The sequence below is a fragment of the Suncus etruscus genome, chromosome 1, assembly GCF_024139225.1.
Source record: "Suncus etruscus isolate mSunEtr1 chromosome 1, mSunEtr1.pri.cur, whole genome shotgun sequence".
Classification (NCBI taxonomy): domain Eukaryota; kingdom Metazoa; phylum Chordata; class Mammalia; order Eulipotyphla; family Soricidae; genus Suncus; species Suncus etruscus.
In genome coordinates, this window is record NC_064848.1 from 168456295 (window position 1) to 168478727 (window position 22433).

Genomic DNA, 22433 nt, shown 5'->3' on the forward strand with positions numbered 1-22433 from the left:
CTTGGGGAGCTCTTTGGAAATAGATACCAGATTGGTTTTGCAATGCAGACTGTCAGCATCACTTATCCATTCAATCAAAAACTCCAGGAGGTGGGGCTGAGAAACTCTATAGTTCTCAAGAATGCCTCAGTGACTCAGCAGCAAACAGCTAGGTAAGGCTTCTTTCAAGGAGCAGCTGGCTTTGGGGAACTCCTAGCAATAAAACACACTAGAAAGGCTAAAGCTGTACTGAAAACAACGTGACCTTTTGATGAATCATGAGACTTCAGAAATCTCCCGATACTGATACTGAGTCATCATTACCACTGGACAGAAATCATTGGCGAGGCAGAGGGTAAGAAAAGGTTAAGAAAATTTCTATTGGTAAAAAGCTGGGAAAACCAACCAGCTTTTTGTTTTTTTTGGTTTTTTTTTTTTTTTTTTTTTTTTTTTGGTTTTTGGGTCACACCTGGCAGTGCTCAGGGGTTATTCCTGGCTCCAGGCTCAGAAATTGCTCCTGGCAGGCACAGGGGACCATATGGGGCGCCGGGATTCGAACCGATGACCAACCAGCTTTTTGTCTATTAGACACCATGGGCTGTTTGCTCCAGAGGAAATACAGATTTTTATGCTTGTTTTGAAAAAAAAAAAAAAAGGAATGTTTAAAAACATAAGTAGAAATCTTAGCCAATAGCTTGGCTGTAATTCATATCCAAAGGCATCAAAAGTGGAAAATTCAATCCAAGTAAGAGAAAGCAGAGAAACTTTATGACAGTCAATGAAGAGAAAGGGAGATAATGGGTTTCAACAAAGAATGGCATTACAGGATTAGGGGGAAAAAATCTTGCCCATGGCAACAGTTAAATCCTAGAGACCCGAAGAGCAGAGGTCTTTCAATACTAGAGGCCAAAGATCCCTGTCTATTTGGGATGGCTTTCATGTGGCCTATAGGAAGATATCCTGGGGGCAGAAACAAAGTACAGAGAATAAGACACCAACCATGGGGCCGGGAAGGTGGCGCTAGAGGTAAGGTGTCTGCCTTACAAGCGCTAGCCAAGGAACGAACCGTGGTTCGATCCCCCGGCGTCCCATATGGTCCCCCCAAGCCAGGGGCGATTTCTGAGCACATAGCCAGGAGTAACCCCTGAGTGTCAAACGGGTGTGGCCCAAAAACCAAAAAAAAAAAAAAGACACCAACCATAAGCACTGGCACTGCAGACCCTAGTTTGATTCAGAGAATCCCATATGGTCCCTGAGCACAGAGTCAACCAAAAGTAAGTCGGTTGTGGCCCCCCGAAAAATAGATTATCCTAACAAGAATTCAGTTAGTTTAGGATTGAGGGTTATTATTAGGATTTCACTGTGAGGATGAGAGGCCAATACCAGCAATGCTTAGAACTGACTTCTAGCTCTGCATTGAGAGATCACTTCTGGCAGACTAAGATGTTGAGGATTGAACCTGAGCATGCAAAACAAGTGCCTACCCACTGTACTCCAGCCCTTAGTTTAGGTTTTTGGTTTTTTGGGGTCACACCCAGCGGCGCTCAGGGGTTACTCGTGACTCTGTGCTCAGACATCACTCCTGGTGTGCTCAGGGATGCTGAGATTCAAACCACTGTCCTGGTTCAGCTGCATACAAGGCAAATGCCCTATCACTGTGCTATCTCTCTGGCCACTAGTTTAGGGTTTTTATACTCCATGATAGGGGCCAGAGCAAATAATACAACAAGTATGGTAATCCTGTGTGCAGTTAACCCAGGTTTGGAGTGACCAGGTGTGATTCCTCCCTCCCCCAAAATACTATTAGGTCTATAAACTAGAAGAGGACCAGATCATTTCCCTATTTAATAAACAGCTGACCTAGGACGAACACAGGTTCGATCTCCAGCATCCCATATGGTCCCCAAGCAAGGAGCAACCCCTGAGCACCCATCAGGTGTGGCAAAACAAAAACAAAAAAAAACAACTAACCAGTATCTATTACCAAATCAGTAACCATAGTAACCATCACCAAATAGCAACAATAAAATGAAGCAACTCTTCCTTGAGACTTCACCAAGAATTTAAATACCACTTTCTCATCACTTCACCAACAACAATTTAAGTAACACTTTCTCATCAAACTCTACATTTTCTATTAGGTCTACATAGCAGAGATTAAATATTTTTCTTCTTGGGCTAGAGTGATAGCACAGCAGTAGGGCATTTACCTTGCAAGCAGATGACCTGGGACGGTTCAATCCCTGGCATCCCGTAAGGTCCTTGGAGCCTGCCAGGAGCGATTTCTGAGCACAGAGCCAGGAGTAATGCCTGAGCGCCACTGGGTGTAGCCAAAAAAACCAAAAACCAAAAATCCTGGGGCCGGAGCAGTGGCGCAGTGGTAGGGTGTTTGCCTTGCACATGGCTGACCTAGGAAGGACCACGGTTCGGTTCTATCCCCCAGCGTCCCATATGATCCCCCCAAGCCAGGAGCGATTTCTGAGCACAGAGCCAGGATTAACCCCTGACATCACCGGGTGTGGCCCAAAAACAAAAACAAACTTTTCCTCCCAAAATATAAACACTAGGGACAATACAAGTGCTCCATCTCAAATCTACAATCGAATTATTAATAAACAATGGTATTTTATGCGTAAGACCTAGGTTCAACCTTTATCATCAATAAGTAAATAAGGGGGAGGGTATACCTCATGGTGATTTAAATTAAAAAATAATTTTAGGGAGGGCCAGAGAGATAGCATGGAGGTAAGGCGTTTGCCTTGCATGCTGAAGAACGGTGGTTCGAATCCCAGCATCCCATATGGTCCCCTGAGCCAGGAGCGATTTCTGAGCATAGAGCCAGATTTAACAACCCCAAAGCGCAGCCCATGACCCCCCCACAAAAAAACATATTACTAAAAATAATTTTAGGGCCGGAGCAATAGCACAGTGGTAAGGCATTTGCCTTGTAATGTGGGCTGACCAGGAATGGAAATGGATTTGATTCCCATCATTCCATATGATCTCCCTAACCTGCCAGGAGCAATTTCTGAGAGCAGAGACAGGAGTGACCCCTAAGCGCTGCTGGGTGTGGCTCAAAAACCAAAAATAATAAATTTTAGGGGACAGAGAGCACAGCGGGTAGGGCGTTTGCCTTACAGCTGACCTGGGTTCGATTCTCAGCATCCCATAATCCCATATTATGGTCAACAGAGCCTGCCAGAAGTAACTACTGAGCTCAGAGCCAGGAGTAACTCCTGAATGTAGCTGAGTGTGGCCCAAAACCCTATATACATACATAGATAGATAGATAGATAGATAGATAGATAGATAGATAGATAGATAGATAGATAGATAGATAGATATAGATATAGATATATAGATATATACACACACACACACACACACACACACACACATATATCTTATAAGAGGAAAAAATATAGCTCGGGAATAGAGCACTGCTTGCCTTACACATGTAAAGACCCTCAATTCCATCCCCAGCATAGTAAAAGTAAGATAGCAGCATTCAATATTTAATTCTAAGAAATAAAAAATCAAACCAAGGTAGAGAACTCGAAAGATAGCTGAAGTGGTGATGGAGCATATGTCTTAGCATGTTCAGGCCGAATCTGAGCCCAAGCACCACATATTCTCCCATTTACCTTCCAGTCACAATACAATTAATCCCAATCCCCCAGTCCCTCTGGGTGTGTTTCAGGGCCCCACTACTGCCACAGCCCCAAACCAGTCAAGCCTGCAACACCAGATGGAGCCTCAGAGTGTTGGTCCTATTTTTAAAATTAAAAAACAAAAACCAAAGGGCAAGAGAGACAGCACAGTGGATAAAACACCACATATGGTCCCCAAGTCTGCCAGGAGTGATCCCTGAGCAAAGAGCCAGGAATAAGTCCAGAGGACTACCAGGTGTGGCCCAAAACCAACAACAAAATGTTTTAGATTTTAAAAGATAATTATTTTGCAGCCAGAGATGTAGTGCAGAGGCAGGGCACTTGCCTTGCATGCGGCTGACTCAGGACGGACCTCAATCCCGGGCGTCCCATATGGTTCCCCCAAGCCAGGAGTGATTTCTTAGCGCATAGCCAGGAGTAACCCGAGTGTCACCAGATGTGGCCCAAACACCAAAAAAATTAATTAATTAAAGATAATTATTTTTTTGAAAATCAAGCTAATGAAGCTATGGGTATAGTTCAGAGTAAAGGAAATGCCTGGTATTCATGTGGATCTGGTACCACCATGATAATAAAAATAAACTAAAGGACTGGAAAGAGAACAGGTTGCCTTGTAAGTGCCTTACGATTCAATTTAATCCCCCAAACCACAGTCTGCAAGCACTGGCTGAAGTGACACCTGAGCACAGAGCCAGGATGGACTCAATCCTGGGCACCAACAGGTGTGCCACCCCCCAAAAAAAAGCCTCCATGAATATTATGTCTACAAACTAGAGACTATACACACCACTGGATGTGACCCTGCACTCCCCACAGCATTTTTAAAATATCAAGGTGGAATTAGACCCTCTAAAACTCCTTAATTTCATGGGGCTGGAGAGATAGTACAGCCCATATGGCTCTTCCCTTACAATCAGCCAACCAAGGTCCAACCCAGCTTTCATGTACCCTTGAGAACCACCAGCAGTAACTCCTGAGCAAAGTGCCAGAAGTAATCCCTAAGCACTGCTGGGTATTGCCCCAAAACCAAAAACAATAAATAAAAATAAATAAATAAATAAATAAATAAAACTCTTAAATTTTCAGCAAGTCTAAGGCACAACTACTCCCACAGATGGGCAAGTTATATTAACCATCACAAGGAATATTTTTGCTATTGCTGTCCATTGCATTGTTGTCTTAAAACACCGTAACTGAAAGTGCCTTTCCACAACTATTTTAAGAACCCTTAAAGAGGCATTCCTGGGGTGGGATCGAGAGAGCATGGAGGTAAGGTGTTTGCTTTGCATGCAGAAGGTCAGTGATTCGAATCCGGGCATCCCATATGGTCCCCTGAGCCTGCCAGGAGCTATTTCTGAGCATAGAGCCAGGAGTAACCCCTGAGCGCTGCCGGGTGTAACCCCCCCAAAAAAAAGAGGCATTCTTATGAAAGGATGCTACGCAGTCTGGCAGTGATATTTTGAAAATCAGTTTAAATCAGTTTCTCTGGAGGGCTAGAGTGATATGTCAGGTAGGGTGCTTGTCTTGCACTCAGTTGACCCCAGTTAAATCCCTGACACCCCATATGGTCCCCATAGTGATCCCCTGAGTGTAGAGCCAGGGGTACACTCAGATCACCAACAGGTGTGGCCAAAAACCAACAGGGGGAAAAAAAACTAGTATCTCAACTTCCTGAGAACAGCTGTTTCTTGACTTGCTCATTATTTTACCAACGGGTTAAATCAAGTCAACATCGAAAATTTATTGCTGCTGTTCCGTGTCAACAGAGCAACAGCTGTCTACCTGAGCAGCAGTCAAGTTTTCAGTGGACTAGAGTCCTCGCAGAGACGGAAATTGGTGCCTATGTGTCGAAGAGGATAGGAAATGTTCTAGTACAATCGAGTTATTAGCCCTGCCAGATCAACCCGTCATCATGAATCCAGTCTGACTCCACCTCGAAATAAACCCTACTTTTCGAACAGCCCTGTCTGAAGTCCAGAATCACCAGGAACTGGGCCGTTACGGAAATGCTGGCCTCCGCCACCCAAGTCCTTGGGCCAGGAGGAAGCGGCTGCAATGGAGGCAAAAGGGCAAAAAAAAAAAAAAAAAAAGAACAGCCACCGTCAAACCTGAACTCGACAAGACCGGAAAGGAAGCAGCACTTTGCAAACTAGCCCCTGCCTTTGGTCTCTCTCTGTGCCTTCGCGGATTCCTAGAAAAGGGACAATCTTGGCCACATTTCGGTCACTTCAACGGACACTGGAAAAACCACTGGACTCCTCCCAACAGCTGCAGCCACCAGGGCGACACAATTCTTATTATATTTTTTCCTTTCTGTCCTCCAAAGCACCTGTACTGTCAAGTATCAGGGACTGACTGATTTCTAGACTAGACGGCCACAAGCACCGGGAAGTGGGTTTGGCACGTCACTGTGGCCTCTTGCTGGGGGGACAGCGTTGGGGGGAGTTCTGCGCTGTTTCTTTGCCTCAAGAGGGGAAGAGTGAGTGGCCAGGCAGGAAGAGGACACAGGCCAGTCTTCCTTGCTGACCAGCTGGTTCTTCTTTTTCTATTTTGTTTTTGTTTTTGGGTCACACCCGACAGCGCTCCGGGTTTGGCTCCTCCTGGCAGGCTGGGGGTGGGGGGGACCATATGGGGTGCAGGGATTCGAACCACCATCAGTCCTGGGTTGGCTTCATTGAGCTGCTGCTTCTCCTTCCAACTCCAACAAGAGACCAGAAAGAAGCTCGTTTCCCTTCAGCTCTGGGACCAGCCAGAAAGAAACCAAGGCTCCAGGGCAAACCGGGGCTCTCTCGGGGTTGCAACCTGGACATTTTCCCCCATGGCCGGGGAGGACTCGGCGCCCAACTTCCCCAGCCAGGGAGGGGGGGGGTCCTGGGCCCCCTCCTTCCCTCCCTCCAAAGAGGCTTCATTTCGGGGTTCCCTCCAAGGAGAGACACCCCCCAAAGCCAGCAGGGACTGGAGGGGGGGGAGTGAAGAGCGATTTTCTGAGGCTTCTCAGGTGCTGTTACAGCCGCCCTGCACTCAGTAAGACTTTTGGGGGGACAGGTGCGGGCTCCCCCCCTGAAGGAGACTTTCTTTTCTCCGTGTCCTCCCCGGGGAAAGCAGCCCAGGCCGCGCCCGGCTTGAGGGGAGGCTGCATGGACCCTCAGAGCACGGCCCAGGCGGGGCCGAGCAGCACCCTGCACCCCGAAATGCGTCCCCCCCAAAGGCGAGGACCGGGCGCCCCGCGGCTCCTTCGTTCCGTCCGTCCTCACCTGGCGCGGCGGCCGGCCCAGCACGCACCTGGCCGGGACGCTGGCTGGGGAGACGGAGCCGAGCCGGACGACGGAGCCCGACGGACGCCTCGAGCCTCACGCTGGGGGGCTCCGGCCTCCGCCGCCGCCGCGACGTCTCGGGGGCTCAGGGGCCCCGGGGGGCGGTCGCGACATCTTCACCAGCGGCCCCAGGAAGTCGGCGCCCGCCCCCCAACACGCTCCCGTCCGCCCGCCCCGGCGCGGCCACGCCCCCTCGCCCGGCCACGCCCCCTCGCCGGGGACGCGCGCCAAGCACCATAGAGACGGGCCCCCCGGGCGCGCGGCGGACTAGCCGGCCGGCTCCTCCCCCGTGCGCACGCGCGAGCGCCCCCTGGCGGATCGCGCCTCTGGCGGGCATCGGGAATTTGTTCCCAACCTCCTGGGGCGGGGTCGCTGTCAGGGACTCGGAAGAGGGTCAGGTTCGAAGCTCAGCTCAGCTGAGTTTCCAGCTTGGGGAACTTGGCCGAGTTCCTGCAGCTTGCTTGCTTTCTACTTTTTTTTTTTTTTTGGTTCTTGGTTTTGGGGTCACACAGGCGGTGCTCAGGGGTTACTCCTGGCTCTACGTTCAGAAATCCCTTCTGGCAGGCTCGCTTGGGGAGGACCATCATATGGGATGCCTGGATTCGAACCATCGTCCTAGGCATCCAAGGCAAACGCCCTGCCTCCATGCTATCTCTCCGGCCCCCTGCAGCTTGCTTTCTGAACGCTGGCCCTAAGGAATGTTTGGAAGTTGCCTCGTTGTCACACTTTAATTGAGCAACAGGAGGGTTTCCCCTTACTGCCAAACAGGAAACCCAATTCCCTGGGGATTTACAAACATAGTCAAAGGCCTTGTACTGGGAGCCAGATTCATATATCATAAAAATTCATATTTTAAGTCCGTATAGCATAAAAACGCATATTACGTGGGCCGAAGCGATAGCACAGCGGAAGGGCGTTTGCTTTGCACGCGGCCAAAACAGGACGGACCCTGGTTTGACTCCAGGCATCCCATATGGTCCCCCAAGCCTGCCAGGAGCGATTTTTGAGGACAGAGGCAAGAGTAACCCCTGTACGCCACCGAATGTGACCAAAAAAAAAAAAAAAAACTCACCTCATATTAAGGATATACTGTATCCTCTGCTACATGGTTGAATGCGGCTCAAAAAAAAACTAACCAAAAAAATGTTTGTCTGGGCCCGGAGAGATAGCACAGCGGCGTTTGCCTTGCAAGCAGCCGATCCAGGACCAAAGGTGGTTGGTTCGAATCCCGGAGTCCCATATGGTCCCCGTGCCTGCCAGGAGCTATTTCTGAGCAGACAGACAGCCAGGAGTGACCCCTGAGCACCGCCAGGTGTGACCCAAAAACCAAAAAAAAAAAAAGAAAAAAATGTTTGTCCCAGGGCCCGGAGAGATAGCACAGCAGTGTTTGCTTTGCAAGCAGCCAATCCAGGACCTAAGGTGGTTGGTTCAAATCCCGGTGTCCCATATGGTCCCCCGTGCCTGCCAGGAGCTGTTTCTGAGCAGACAGCCAGGAGTAACCCCTGAGCATCACCGGGTGTGGCCCAAAAACCAAAAAAAAAAAAAAAAATATTTGTCCCATATATTCGATGACACCTTACTAGGCTGACACCAGCCTCTTCTGGTTTGAACCCCTAGAGTTGGTGCTGGACGGATAGTAGGGTGGGTGAGGCGCTTGCTTTACAGGCTGCCGACCCAGGCTCAATCCTTGGAACTCCATATGGAGTGATTCCTGAGTACTCCAGGAGTGATTCCTAAGTGCAGAACCAGGAATAATGCCTGAACTTGGCCTGGTGTAGCCCAAACACCAAAAAAGTTTTAGTCTTTTAAAAAAATAAACCCCCTCGGGGCCGGAGAGATGGCTTGGAGGTAAGGTGTTTGCCTCCCATGCAGAAGGTCAGTGGTTGGAACCCCGGCATCCCATATGGTCCCCTGAGCCTGTCAGGAGCAATTTCTGAGCATAGAGCCAGGAGTGACCCCTGAGCGCCACCGGGTGTGACCCCCCCCAAAATAATATAAATAAATAAATAAATAAACAAACAAACCCTCGGGCCAGAGAGATAGCACAGCGGTAGGGCGTTTGCCTTGCATGCAGCCAACTCTGCACGGACCCGGGTTCAATTCTGGGCATTCCATATGGTCCTGCAGCCTGCCAGGGGAGATTTCTTAGCACAGAGCCAGGAGTAAGCCCAGAGCACCTCTGGGCGTGGACCAAAAACTAAAATAAATAAATAAATAAATAAATAAATAAATAAATAAATAAATAAATAAATAAATAAAACCCCCACGGGGCCAAAGCATTAGTACATCAGATAGACCATTTGCCTCACACGCAGCCAACCCAGGTTTGATCCCAGCATCCCTTATGGTCTTCTAAGCACCGCCAGGAGTAATGCCTGGGTGCCAAGCAAGGAATAAGCTTTGAGCAATGCCAGATGTGGCCCAAAAACCAAAATAAAATAAATCGCCAGAGTTAACTCTTATCGGACACAGGTGAGGAAGCACATTTGAGGAAAACATTGGCTCATGGACATAGTTTTCACCTGACCTCTTTGCCTTTAAAGCAAAGTGCCTGGGTTATTGAATAGGGAATCATTTGTGGGTAAGAAGGGGGACTAGCTAAAAAGATACATACCCATGAAGAAAATATAAATGACAATCCTAAGGGGTGTCTATGACACTTCATTTTCTCATGCTTTAGATTCCTTTTGAGGCTTCCCAAATTCGGAGCACTTTAGTTTTATTTTTGTTTTTGTTTTTTTGGGGGCCATACCTGGCCCTGCCTCTGCACTCAGAAATCACTCCTGACAGGTGCAGAGGACCATATAGGATGCCGGGGGTTGAACCAATTCTGTTCCAGGTCAGCCACGTGCAAGGCAAATGCCCTACCAATGTGCTCCTGCTCTGGCCCATACTTTGAAATTTTAATTAATATTATATTATTAAAATAATCTAGGGGAGCAGAGCAATGGCACAAGCAGTAAGGCATTTGCCTTGCACATGCTAACTTAAGACGGACCACAGTTCGATTCCCTGGCATCCCATATGGTCCCCCAAGCCAGGAGTGATTTCTGAGCGCATAGCCAGGAGTAACCCCTGAGCGTCACCAACTGTGGCCCAAAAACTAAAGAAAAAAATCATCTGGGGCCAGAGAGATATTACTGCTGGTGGAGCACTTACCCTTATTCTGGCCAAACCAGCTCTAATCTGCAGAACTTCATATGGTCTCCTGCAGGCCACAAATGATCACTGAGCTCAGAACCAGAAGTAAATCTTAAGCTCAGCCAGCTGTGGCCCAAACATTTCCTTCTCTCCCTCCAAAAAAATGCCATAAGTAAGTAAAATACATGATGGATAAATTTACGGCTTTATTATTGCATAACAATCCAGCAAGTTGTTCTTCCCAGATTATTAAAAAATCTACAAATTAAATCATTTACCTAAAGGTACCCAGTCAGAAAAAGGCCAAGCTGGAATTTGATTTTGGGTCACACCTAGCAATGCTCAGGGGTTACTCCTGGCTCTGTACAAGAATCACTTCTGGCAGGCTCAGAGGACCATATGGAATGCTAGGGATTGAACTCCGGTAGGCCATATGCAAGGTAACCACCCTAACCACTGTGCTATTACTCTAGACCCCCCAAGCTGGAATTTGAAACTGGATCTTTCCAGACTAGGGATATTCAGTGCATCAGCTTTCCAGAGCACTCCTATCTGGAAATGTACCCATCTTTCCCAGACCCAGCTATTTGAGTTCCGTAGTCTCTCTATTTTATCTCTATGAAGGCAGTCTCCCAGTTCTCCTACCTCTCTGGTCGCACATCTTATAAAAGGCAGAGCCTAGTTTATCCTCTCTTGTTTCTGAAATGGATTGATAACTTATGATTAAGGCACAGCATTTCCCCATCTCTCCTTCTCTGGCTATTAATTATATAGCCACAGAAAGGTGATAGGTCCAGAACAAGGCTAGGTGAGACCCAGAGATACCTCTGTGCAAGGTTACTTTACAAGCTGAGTGCTAGGGGCTGGAGACATAGTACAGTTGGTAGGGCACTTGCCTTGCACAAGGCCAATTTAGGGTTCATATATGAACCAATCATATGTGATCCCCCAAGTTCCATCAGAATTAATTAATCCCTGAGCCCAGAACCAGAAGTAATCCCAGAGCACTGCCAGGTGTGGTCCAACAAACAAACAAACAACAACAACAAAATACAAACTGAGTGCTCAGTTTTTTTTTTTGTTTTTTTTTTTAATTTTTTTTTATTTAAACACCTTGATTACATACATGATTGTGTTTGGTTTCAGTCATAAAAGGAACACCACCCATCACCAGTGCAACATTCCCATCACCCAAGTCCCAAATCTCCCTCCTCCCCCCCCAACCCCCGCCTGTACCCTAAACAGGCTCTACATTTCCCTCATACATTCTCTGAGTGCTCAGTTTTAAAAGAGTTTATGCTTTACCCACTTTCTGGCCCCCATAATTGGTGTCTGGATTCATAACAACCTACACAAATCATGGTTTTCTGGGTCCTCTGTTCCATAATACAGCTCCACATCATTGAAACTCTGCTTACTAATAATGTGCAGATCACTGAAGCAAAGAGATCCCAGAACAGCATTTATCCAACCTCTTTTCTCCACCTTTAGCATTAGCATCATGCTATTTTTCATCTTTACCGTGCCCTTCCACAGAGGCACTCAATAAAGTACCCATTGTGCAAGAACTCTGGAATCCTTTTCGGCAAGCCATAGTATTTAGTTGTGATAAAACACTAATTTGTCTGCCAAGCGGCATATTTATAGGAGCTATTTACTTTGACATATTTTTATTATTTCTACTCATTTGCTAAGTACTTTCCAATACATATTTATGAAGCACATGCCTTTCGCCCAAACAGCACCATAAAAATAAATCACATTATTTCTTTTATTACCAGCATGGCTTGTAAGTCCTAGTGCTCTGATTTTTTTGTTACCTCTGGAAAAACGGGAACAATAAATGGTGATTGAATACCTACTATGTGCCAGACTCTCTGGGAAAGGCACCTAACATAAAATTTCCATTTAATTCCTCCCAAGACATATATTTACCAAAAGGGAAAATGCCCATAACGTAGACTTTAACAATGAGATCAACATTAACCTTGTCCAAAGAATTCTCCAAAAGGGCCCCAGAAAAATTTTGTTCCTTATTTATTTGGAGGATCATACCTGGTGGTGCTTAGAAGCTATTTCTGGGTCTGTGCTCAAGGGCAACTCCTAAAAGTGCTCAAAGGACCCTATGTGGTTTCAGATATATTAATAGAGTTGGCTACATGCTAGGCACCTTCACTTCTTTACAGATACGCCTCACTTAATGACCTACCTACCTGTTTAGCGCCTGCTCACACTTACGACCATCTCTTCACCATTATTTTATTTTATTTTAAATATCCTTTTTCCATCTTGTACACTCTACAGTACAGTACTGTGGTTTTTGGTGCTTTAATGTGTCTACTTTACTAATTTATGTTCTGCAGTACTGTGTATAAATTACACAACCTATGCAAATTAAAACAAGTGGAAGTTTTCAGTTTGATCTTTCTCGTTATTTTACCTATTCAGAATACTGTATTGTCAAGTACTATGCATATACTGTACTACTGTATACAGTACATAGAGTTCCTCACTTAATGATCAATATGCTTAACGACCAAGTCTTTGAAACAGAACTTGGTCGTTAAGTGAGGAGTATCTGTATTATATTCAGCCACCTTTCAGAGCTATGAATCCAGATATTTTCTTGATTTCAAAATCTCTACTCATTCGCTCCCTCTCAATTTCTGTGTTCCTAGTACACTTTGTAAAATATAAAATATTTTTCTTACAGAACTAGAAAGAGGGGTCAGAGTGATAGCACAGCAGTAGGGCATTTGCCTTTCATGGGACGAACCAGGACAGACCCAGGTTCGATCCCCAGCATCCCATATGGTCCCCTGAGCCTGTTAAGAGCAATTTCTGAGTGCAGAGCCAGGAATAACTCCTGAGTACAGGTGTGTGGTCCAAAAACCAAAACCAGAAATAAATAAATAAATAAATAAAATAAAAGGCTAGAAAGATAGTGAGTTGTTAGGATGCTTGCCCTGCATGCATCAGGCCTGAATTCAATCCCTGTACATCACCAAAAATGATCCCTGAGCATAGCGCTGGAATAAACCTTAAGAGCAATTTGGTGTAACCTAAAAATCAAAAACCCAAACAAACCAAAAATATTCCTTTCAAGAGAGATTGCATAGTTTACCCAAGAAGTTAAAGCTGAGGGGCTGGAATGGTGGCACAAGCCAAGGACAGACCGAAGTTCGATCCCCGGTGTCCCATATGGTCCTCCAAGCCAGTGCTCAGGGGTTACTCCTGGCTCTATGCACAGAAATCATTCCTGGCAGGCTCGAGGACCATATGGGATGCCAGGGTTCAAACCACTGTCCTTCTGCCTGCATGCTATTTCTCCAGCCCCCAGGAGTGATTTCTGAGTACATAGCCAGGAGTAACCCCTGAACATCACCAGGTGTGGCCCAAAAAGCAAAATAAATAAATAAATAAATAAATAAAATTTAAAAAAGAAGTTAAAGCTGAATAGACTCAGACTGGGAATCTCTGCTATTTATAGGTGTTTACTCTGAAGGAGTGATTTCCTAAGAAATCAGAGGTAAAAAAAAAAAAAAGAAAGAGGTAGTAGGGAAGTCAGAGATGGTATAAAAGGTTAAAAGGTTAAGGCGATTACCTTGAACATAACTAACCCTAGTTTAATAGCCTGTACTTCACAATCCCTGAGGACCAGAGGGAGCAAGTCACTTAGCACTGGCAAGTGTACCCCCCTGGCAGAACTGGCAAGTGTACCCCCATTTAAAAAAAAAAAAAAGACAAAAAAAAAAAAAACAGAGGCAGGGTCCTTCCCAAAGAGAAAGACCAGTACAAGTCCTCAATCCTAGAGACCAAACTAGCTGTATAGTTTGCAGGATCTTGCATAACATGTCAGACCCTTGTTCAAAGAGTATCAGGAACGTCAGTCAAGATGCGGGCCCGGAGAGATAGCACAGCAGTGTTTGCCTTGCAAGCAGCCAATCCAGGACCTAAGGTGGTTGGTTCAAATCCCGGTGTCCCATATGGTCCCCTGTGCCTGCCAGGAGCTATTTCTGAGCAGACAGCCAGGAGTAACCCCTGAGCATCACCGGGTGTGGCCCCCCCCCCAAAAAAAAAAAAAAAAAGATGTGGGGCTGGGACTGGAGCAATAGTACAGTGATTAGGGCATATGCCTAAAATGAGTCTGACCTGGTTTTGAATCTTGGTATCCCATACAATCCCCCAAGTACTGCCAGGAGTAATTCGTGAGTACAAAGCCAAGAGTAACCCCTGATCATTGCCAGGTGTGGCCCAAGAAGAAAACAAACAAACAAACAAACAAACAAAAGATATGAGGAATTGGGCCCGGAGAGATAGCACAGCGGTGTTTGCCTTGCAAGCAGCCGATCCAGGACCAAAGGTGATTGGTTCGAATCCCGGTGTCCCACATGGTCCCCCGTGCCTGCCAGGAGCTATTTCTGAGCAGACAGCCAGGAGTAACCCCTGAGCACCGCCGGGTGTGACTCCCCCCCCCCAAAAAAAAACAAACAAAAAACAAAACAAAAACAAAAAAAAAACACAAAAGATGTGAGGAACAAAAACAGTGGCGCTAGCGTTAGGGTGTCTGCCTTGCACGTGTTAACCTAGGATGGACCGTGGCTTGATTCCCCCAACATCCTATATGGTCCCCAAACCAGAAGCAATTTCTTTTTTTTTTTTTTTTTTTTTGGTTTTTGGGTCACACCCATTTGACGCTCAGGGGTTACTCCTGGCTATGTGCTCAGAAATTACCCCTGGCTTGGGGGGACCATATGGGACACCGGGGGATCGAACTGCGGTCCATCTGCTTGCAAGGCAGACACCTAACCTGTAGCGCCACCTTCCCGGCCCCCCAGAAGCAATTTCTGAGCACGCAGCTAGGAGTAACCCCTGAGCATTACCTGGTGTGGCCCCAAAACAAAACAAAACAAAATGAAAAAGATGTGAACTAGGGAGATAGAAAGGTACTTGCTTTGTATGTGGCTCAGGTTTGAGCTCTGACACCCCATGTGGTCCCCCAAGCACCTCTGGGATTGATCCCTGTACTCAGAGCCAAGAATAAACCCCGATCATTGCCAGGTGTGGCCCCAAAATCAAAACCAAACTGAAAAACAATAAAAGAATTTCAAAAAGGCAATAGCCAAAATTCAACTGTATGTAGGGTATTCCTATGCCCTAGGCCCTCTTCCATGCACTGGTTACACTGACACTGTCCTTGTCAGCACAGCAGGAAGTTGTCACTCTTCCCCAGACAGTGTGCTAGAAAAGCACCAGTTGTTTACTATAAGGCATGACCTTGAAATTAACCTATGCTAGCCTTATTCTCCCTATTACATTGAGGATGAAACGGGTTTTAAAAGTCTCAGTGATTCAATCAATGACACACAGAAAGTGGCAGAACTAAGACTAAGTTAAATACAGATGTCACAAAACTTGTTTCATGAGAATCCTTTCAGCACATATTCTTGCTCTTCTGACTCAATCCAAATCCTAACAAAGTGATTGCATCCAGGAGATCCAAAGAGGCAGGGCGAAGGGGAATTGGTGGGAGCATTGGCAGCAGGAAGACGCAGGGACACAGCTACAGGACAGTCAGACCGTCTAAGGGCTGATCCATGGGAGAACTGCACGATCTGCCTGGCAAGGGCCAGTGTCTGGACTCCCCAGCTTTCCTTTTCCAGGACAGACAGCAGTGAAGTTAGCACTTTACCACCATCAAGGTTAACTGCAGGGCCACTACATCTAAATGGCACAGAATAGATAACAATTCTCCACAGTGGAGCGAGACAAATGGCAAAGATTGTTTCTATCCAACTTAATGCTAGAAAGCTAGCCTCTGAACTAAGATTGAAACTGTAAGGAAGAGGCTACAGAGATGTTACAGGCTTTAAGGTGCTTGCTTGTATTGCATGTAGCCAACTTCATTTTAGAATGATCCCAAGCAAAGAGGTGGGAGTGGTTTTTTGGGTACTGCCAGATGAAGCTCAAACCCCACCATCAAATTTTTAAAGAAAGGGGCCAGAGATGGGGCCAGAGCAGTGGTGCAAGTGCTAAGGTGTTTGCTTTGCACGTGCTAGCCTTGGACAGAACTGGCTTCGATCATCCGGTGTCCCGGATGGTCCCCCAAGCCAGGAGCGATTTCTGAGTGCATAGCCAGGAGTAGCCCCTCCTGAATGTCACTGGGTGTGCCCCCTCCCCCCCAAAAAAAAGAGAGAGAGAAAGGGGCCAGAGAGATAGCACAGCGGTAAGGCATTTACCTTGCATGTGGCCAACCCTGGACCTTCTTGGTTTGATTCCTGGCATCTCATATGGTTCCCCGAGCTTGCTAAGAGCGATTTCTGAGCACAGAGTGGGAGAAACCCCTAAGCATTGCCGGGTGTGGTCCAAAACCAATAAATAAATAAATAAATAAATAAATAAATAAATAAATAAATAAATAAATAAATAAATAAACTGCTTTAAAATATTTTTTAGGGGCCGGAGCATTAGTATAGTTTTGCCTTGCATGCAGGCGACCCAGGATGGAACTTGGTTCGAGTCCCGGCATCCCATATGGTCCCCCGAGCCCATCAGGGGCAGTTTCTGAGCATAGAGACAGCAGTAACCCGTGAGCACTGCCGGATGTGACTCAAAAACCAAAAACCAAAAAAAAAAGTCATTTTGAAAGTAATTTTTGTTAATTATATATATATGTACATATAATTCTATATTTTAGTTCTGTGTGTCGCAGATCTTCTTCAATGCTATTCTTGAACACAAAGGAGTTTTTTTGTTTTGTTTTGTTTGGGGGCTGGAGGGGTGCTCAGGAGTGACCCCTGCTGATGCTTGGGGCCATATGTGGTGCTAAGGATTTGAATCAGGATTGAGATGTGGCAAGTACCTTAACCCTGTACTTTCACTCTGATGCCTAAGAACTGGGCAAATTTAACTCATCTAAGGTCAGAAGTAGCAGCACCAAGTGGAATGTGGCATTTAGCTCCTTCCCTCTTCCAGCTCCCATCAGGAATGTTTAGACCCAGTTTTCTGATTTGGTTTGGTGGTACCAGGGTTTAAGCCCAGGGTCCCACATAGGTAAAACATGTGTTTTTCCAGCAGCTACATTCCCAGTCCAAAAATATTATGGAGTTATTGTTGTTCTGACGGGGGCATTGTTTGTTTTTTGGGGAGCTACATCTGGTACCCTACCCACTGTACTATAGCTCAGGCCTGATGATGGCATTTTATTCAATTTTACTTAGCTGTAAACCTCCAGAAGTGATTCCTCCAGTTCAGTTTAGGACCAACGGTATCTCCTCTCCCCAACTTTGTCATTCTCTCTCATCTTCCCCAGGGGAAATCAGAATGAGCAGACAAAAGATCTGATCTAGCTTTTTATGATGAACAAAGCTGAAAAGAGGTTAGGATATTTTGTAGACTTGACTGTTATTGAAAGGGCAAAATAGGAAAAAGCATTTTATGAAACATTTATATATTCACAGCTGAAGGCAGTATGAAGATGAATAAACAGCAGGATTTGGAATTAGAAAGATTTGAGCTTGGATTTCACTGCTGCCACCTATTAGCTTTATGTCCTCACTACACTCCCATTTACTATCTGTAAAATGGAATGAGACCCCAAGCTATGGTACTAAATGTGTGCAAAAACGCAAGTGCACAAAGACGCTGTTAATCTTGCCTTCTAGACTAGCAGTGTGACCCACCCAATATTCAATCGCTCCACATACAACCCCTCCTTCTAGTCACACTCATTTCTTCTGCAGGCCACAACTTGTGCAGCAGGGAAATATCTGACCACTGTTCCAGCCTCATCACTATTTCCTGGTTGATCTGAGCCCATGACAAGGGCCCCAATTCCTGGGGCATGATTTATGGGCTGGAGCAATAGTACAGTAAATAGGGTGCTTGCAATTGGATGACCCAGGTTTTATTTTAATTATCCCATATGGTCTTTCAACCATTTGCCAAGAGTAATCTTTTTTTGGGGGGGCACACCCATTTGATGCTCAGGGGTTACTCCTGGCTAAGCACTCAGAAATTGCCCCTGGCTTGGGGGGGCCATGTGGGATGCCGGGGGATCAAACCATGTTCCTTCCTTGGCTAGTGCTTGCAAGGCAGACACCTTACCTCTAGTGCCACCTCACCAGCCCCCCAAGAGTAATTCTTGAGTGCAGAGCCATGAGTAACCCCTGAGCATTAACAAGTGTGCCCCCCCAAACCATAAAAATCACCAGGAAACACAATCAATTCCTTTGCATGATTTAGATATGGGTACATGAAGTAATTCTGCAGTAATGATATACACAAAAGAAGTTTTGACTTTTCCTTGTTCTGAAAAAGCCATATGGAGGTAATCCCATTTCTGCCTAATGCTACTGCCATGTTTGATACTGTAGGTTTGGATGAGAACAAGCTGGGAACAAAACTGACACAAGAGGAGAACAGAAGGAAAAGGTCCTACATTCCTGGACAATGACCCACTGAATTAATCTATCTTGAATTTCCTGTAATTGGAGATAATGTCCTTTTTGGACATTATTTGTTGCACTAAGATAAAATTCAAGTCCTCCCATACACAAGGCTTATTTTTTTACTAGAAAAAAAAATTCCACCCCCTCACCCCCAGCCCGGGACCAGATAGATAGTTTAGTGGGTGGGGCTCTTGCCTTGCACAAAATTTATCTGATTTTAATCTTCAGCATGTGTATGGTCCCCAAGCCTAGTCAGGAGTGATCCTTGAGCATCGTGCAAGAGTATGCCCTAAGTAAGTACAACTGGATGTGATTCCCTCCAGCAAAAAAGAAAAAAAACGGGGCTAGCGTGTGGCGCAAGAGGTAAGGTGCCTGCCTTGCCTGCGCTATCCTAGGACGGACCACGGTTCGATCCCCCGGCGTCCCATATGGTCCCCCAAGCCAGGAGCGACTTCTGAGCGCATAGCCAGGAGTAACCCGAGTGTCACCGGGTGTGGCCCAAAAACCAAAAAAAAAAAACAACCTTGTTTTCACATTTTTTTCCCTTCTTCCCCCTTGTTACAGGGGTTGTTTGGGGAGGGATGAGTCACACTTGGTTGTGGTGCTGTTTGAGTTAGTTGTTGTGTTCTCACACTTGGCCACACACTTGGGGTGTGTGTGTATGTGCTTTAGTGTGTCCACACACATTCAGGGCACTGCTGAGGTTCCCAGAGAGCAGAGCATTCAGAACTCTGCAAACCAGTAACAATGGGGAACAAGGATGGAATTTAGTCACACCAGACCTCCCACCTGCAAAGCAGGTGCTCTTTGCCCCTGAGCGATCCCTCAGGCCCATGTCTTTATTGCTGCAGCCTCTTTTAGGCCGGGCTACTCAGCAGCATGGTACAGTGATATTTGTATCTTTTGTCCCAATCTTTTGTGAGTACAGGTGGCCAATGTAAAGTCATGAGAGGCTAGCACCCAAGAGACTCAGCATTAATTCTGTGCAGTGTCAAATAAAGGACAAATGACCATCCTCCATAGAAAGATGTTTTTAAAAAAAAAAAACCTCTGGCAACTCTGTGCTTACCTAGATCAGGAACACATTTCTGCCTTCCACCTTCAATATCTTTTTTTTTTTTGGGGGGGGTCACACCCAGCAATACTCAGGGGTTACTCCTGGCTCTATGCTCAGAAATCACTCCTGGCAGGCTTGGGGGTACCATATGGGATTCTGGGATTCGAACCACTGTCCTGCATACAAGGCAAACACCCTACCTCCATGCTATCTCTCCAGCCCCTCAACATCTTTCAAATGCAAGCAAGTGTGCCCATTCTTTTCCTGTATTTAATGATGACTGAGTCCCCATACCGTGAGGAAAGATGTAGAGAAACATTACTCCTGGTGGTATTCAGAAATGCAGGGGGTCAAATTCAGGTTGGCAATGTGCAAGCCCTACCCACTGTACCATGTTTCAGCTCCATGGGCCTTCTTTCTTTTCTATTAAAGCACTGGATGGGTTTCAGTGGTCCTCAAACTACAGCCACATATTGTATTTGTTCCTGTTTGTTTCTTCACTTCAAAATAAGATACATGCAGTGTGCATAGAAATTTGTTCATGGTTTTTATTTTACTACAGTCTGGTTCTCCAATGGTCTGAGGGACAGTGAACTGGCCCCGTTTAAAAAGTTTGAGGAACTTGCCTTGAAAGCAGCCGATCCAGGACCAAAGGTGATTGGTTCGAATCCCGGTGTCCCATATGGTCCCCCGTGCCTGCCAGGAGCTATTTCTGAGCAGACAGCCAGGAGTAACCCCTGAGCACTGCCGGGTGTGGCCCAAAAACAAAAAACAAACAAACAAAAAAGTTTGAGGAACACTGGTATATCATTGATCTTCAACCAAACTTTCATGGAACACTGCCAGTTGGCAGCTGTAGAAAGATTGAAACCACTTTGGTTAAATTGCTGCTTCATGAGCTAGAGTAAGTACAGCAGATAGCTTACCTTGTATGTGACCAACTTGGTTTTTATCCCCGGGATCCTATATGATCCCCCAAGCACTGTCAAGAGTAATTCCCAGGGGCCAGAGCGATAGCAGTGTTAAGGCTTTTGCCTTGCATGCAGCCAACACAGGATCAATCCTGGTTTGAATCCTGGCATCCCATATGGTTCCCTGAGCCTGCCAGGAGTGACATCTGAATGCAAAGCCAGGAGTTATTTCTGACCCACTGTGTGTGACCCAAAAACTAAAAAAAAGAAAAAATGAAGGACTGGAGAGATAGCATGGAGGTAGGGCATTTGCCTTGCATGCAGGACGACGGTGGTTTGAACTCCAGTATCCCATATGGTCCCCTGAGCCTGCCTGGAGTGATTTCTGAGCATAGAGCCAGAGCAACCCCTGAGCGCTGCTGGTTGTGACCTCAAAACAAAAACAACAAAAAAGTAAAATATAAAGAAAAAAAGTAATTCCTGAGCGCAGAGCTAGGAGAAAGCCCTGAGTACTGCATGCAGGACAAATGCTGGTTCACAGAATAAAAAGATTGTACCTTATTTTACCCCAAAGATCATCCCTGGTTTCTTTGTATATTTGGTTTTTTTTTGTTGTTGTTTGTTTTTGGGCCACACCCGGCGTTGCTCAGGGGTTACTCCTGGCTGTCTGCTCAGAATTAGCTCCTGGCAGGCACGGGGGACCATATGGGACACCGGGATTCGAACCAACCACCTTTGGTCCTGGATCGGCTAATTGCAAGGCAAACGCTGCTGTGCTATCTCTCCGGGCCCTCTTTGTATATTTGTTTACAACTTGGATTCACCCAAAATAAAGATCCATTTCCTTTGTATCTATTTGTTTACAACTTAGTTTTACCCCAAAAGAGATGGTCTTTTTTTATTTTTCTGGTATTTCAGGCCACACCTGTTTGATGCTCAGGGGTTACTCCTGGCTAAGTGCTCAGAAATCACCCCTGGCTTGGGGGGACCATATGGGACGCCGGGGGATCGAACCACGGTCTTTCCTTGGTTAGCGCTTGCAAGGCAGACACCTTACCTCTAGCGCCACCTCGCCAGCCCCAAAGAGATGGTCTTAAATGTAAACCTGAGTGGGACTGGCTCAGGATAGCCTGAACTGCCTTTACTCTGTCCCTACTCCCCTATCTAGTATAATCTCTGTACTCAATAAAAATGATCATTCTGGCAGGTAACTTGCTCTTGATACAAGGTAGAAGATTGCCAAAAAACCTGTTTCACCCTCAGCCTGATCTGGATTATTTTGTGCAGCAACTCTGCTTTAGACTTGCTCACCTGGGTTAGAGATATGGCACATGAGATAATTTTACAGTTGAGGAATGCTGGGGTTCTCTCAATAGGGCTTTTTCTTTTTTTTTTGGCCACACCTGGTGACGCTCAGGGGTTACTCCTGGCTCTGTGTTCAGAAATCTCTCCTAGCTTGGGGGACCATATCGGACTCTGGGGGAGGATCGAACCACAGTCCGTCCTAGGTTAGCGCTCGCAAGGCAGATGCCTTACTGCTAGCATCACAGCTCCGGCCCTCAATAGGGCTCTTAAACTGCATTCTTCTAGAAATTTTAGTCAGGGACACACCTCTCAATTCCCCCACTCCACAAACCAATAGAAAAAATATGAGAGGGACTGGAGTGGTAGCACAGTGGTAGGACGTTTGCCTTGAATGTGGCTGACCCAGGAGGGATGTAGGTTTGATCCCCGGCATCCCATCTAGTCCCCCCAAGCCTGCCAGTAGTGATTTCTGAGCACAGAGCCAGAAGTAACCCACGTACCACCGAATGTGATCCCCCCAAAAAAATTAGAAAAAAATATGACAGCCTTTCAGAGTGAAGCAACCAGGCTCTGCCTCAAATGGCCAACTCCACCCACCTGTCCGA

General features: G+C 46.2%; 1 protein-coding gene across 2 annotated transcripts in view; it reads right to left on the reverse strand.

Moving 5' to 3' along the window:
- Positions 1-7099, reverse strand: part of RFFL (ring finger and FYVE like domain containing E3 ubiquitin protein ligase) — a 91272-nt gene extending 84173 nt beyond the window's left edge. For both annotated transcript variants that reach the window (XM_049772377.1, XM_049772362.1), the window contains exon 1: positions 6905-7099. The gene's annotated coding sequence lies outside the window, so the exon portion shown is untranslated. The remainder of the gene's footprint in view (positions 1-6904) is intronic.
- Between the last annotated feature and the right edge of the window lie 15334 nt (positions 7100-22433).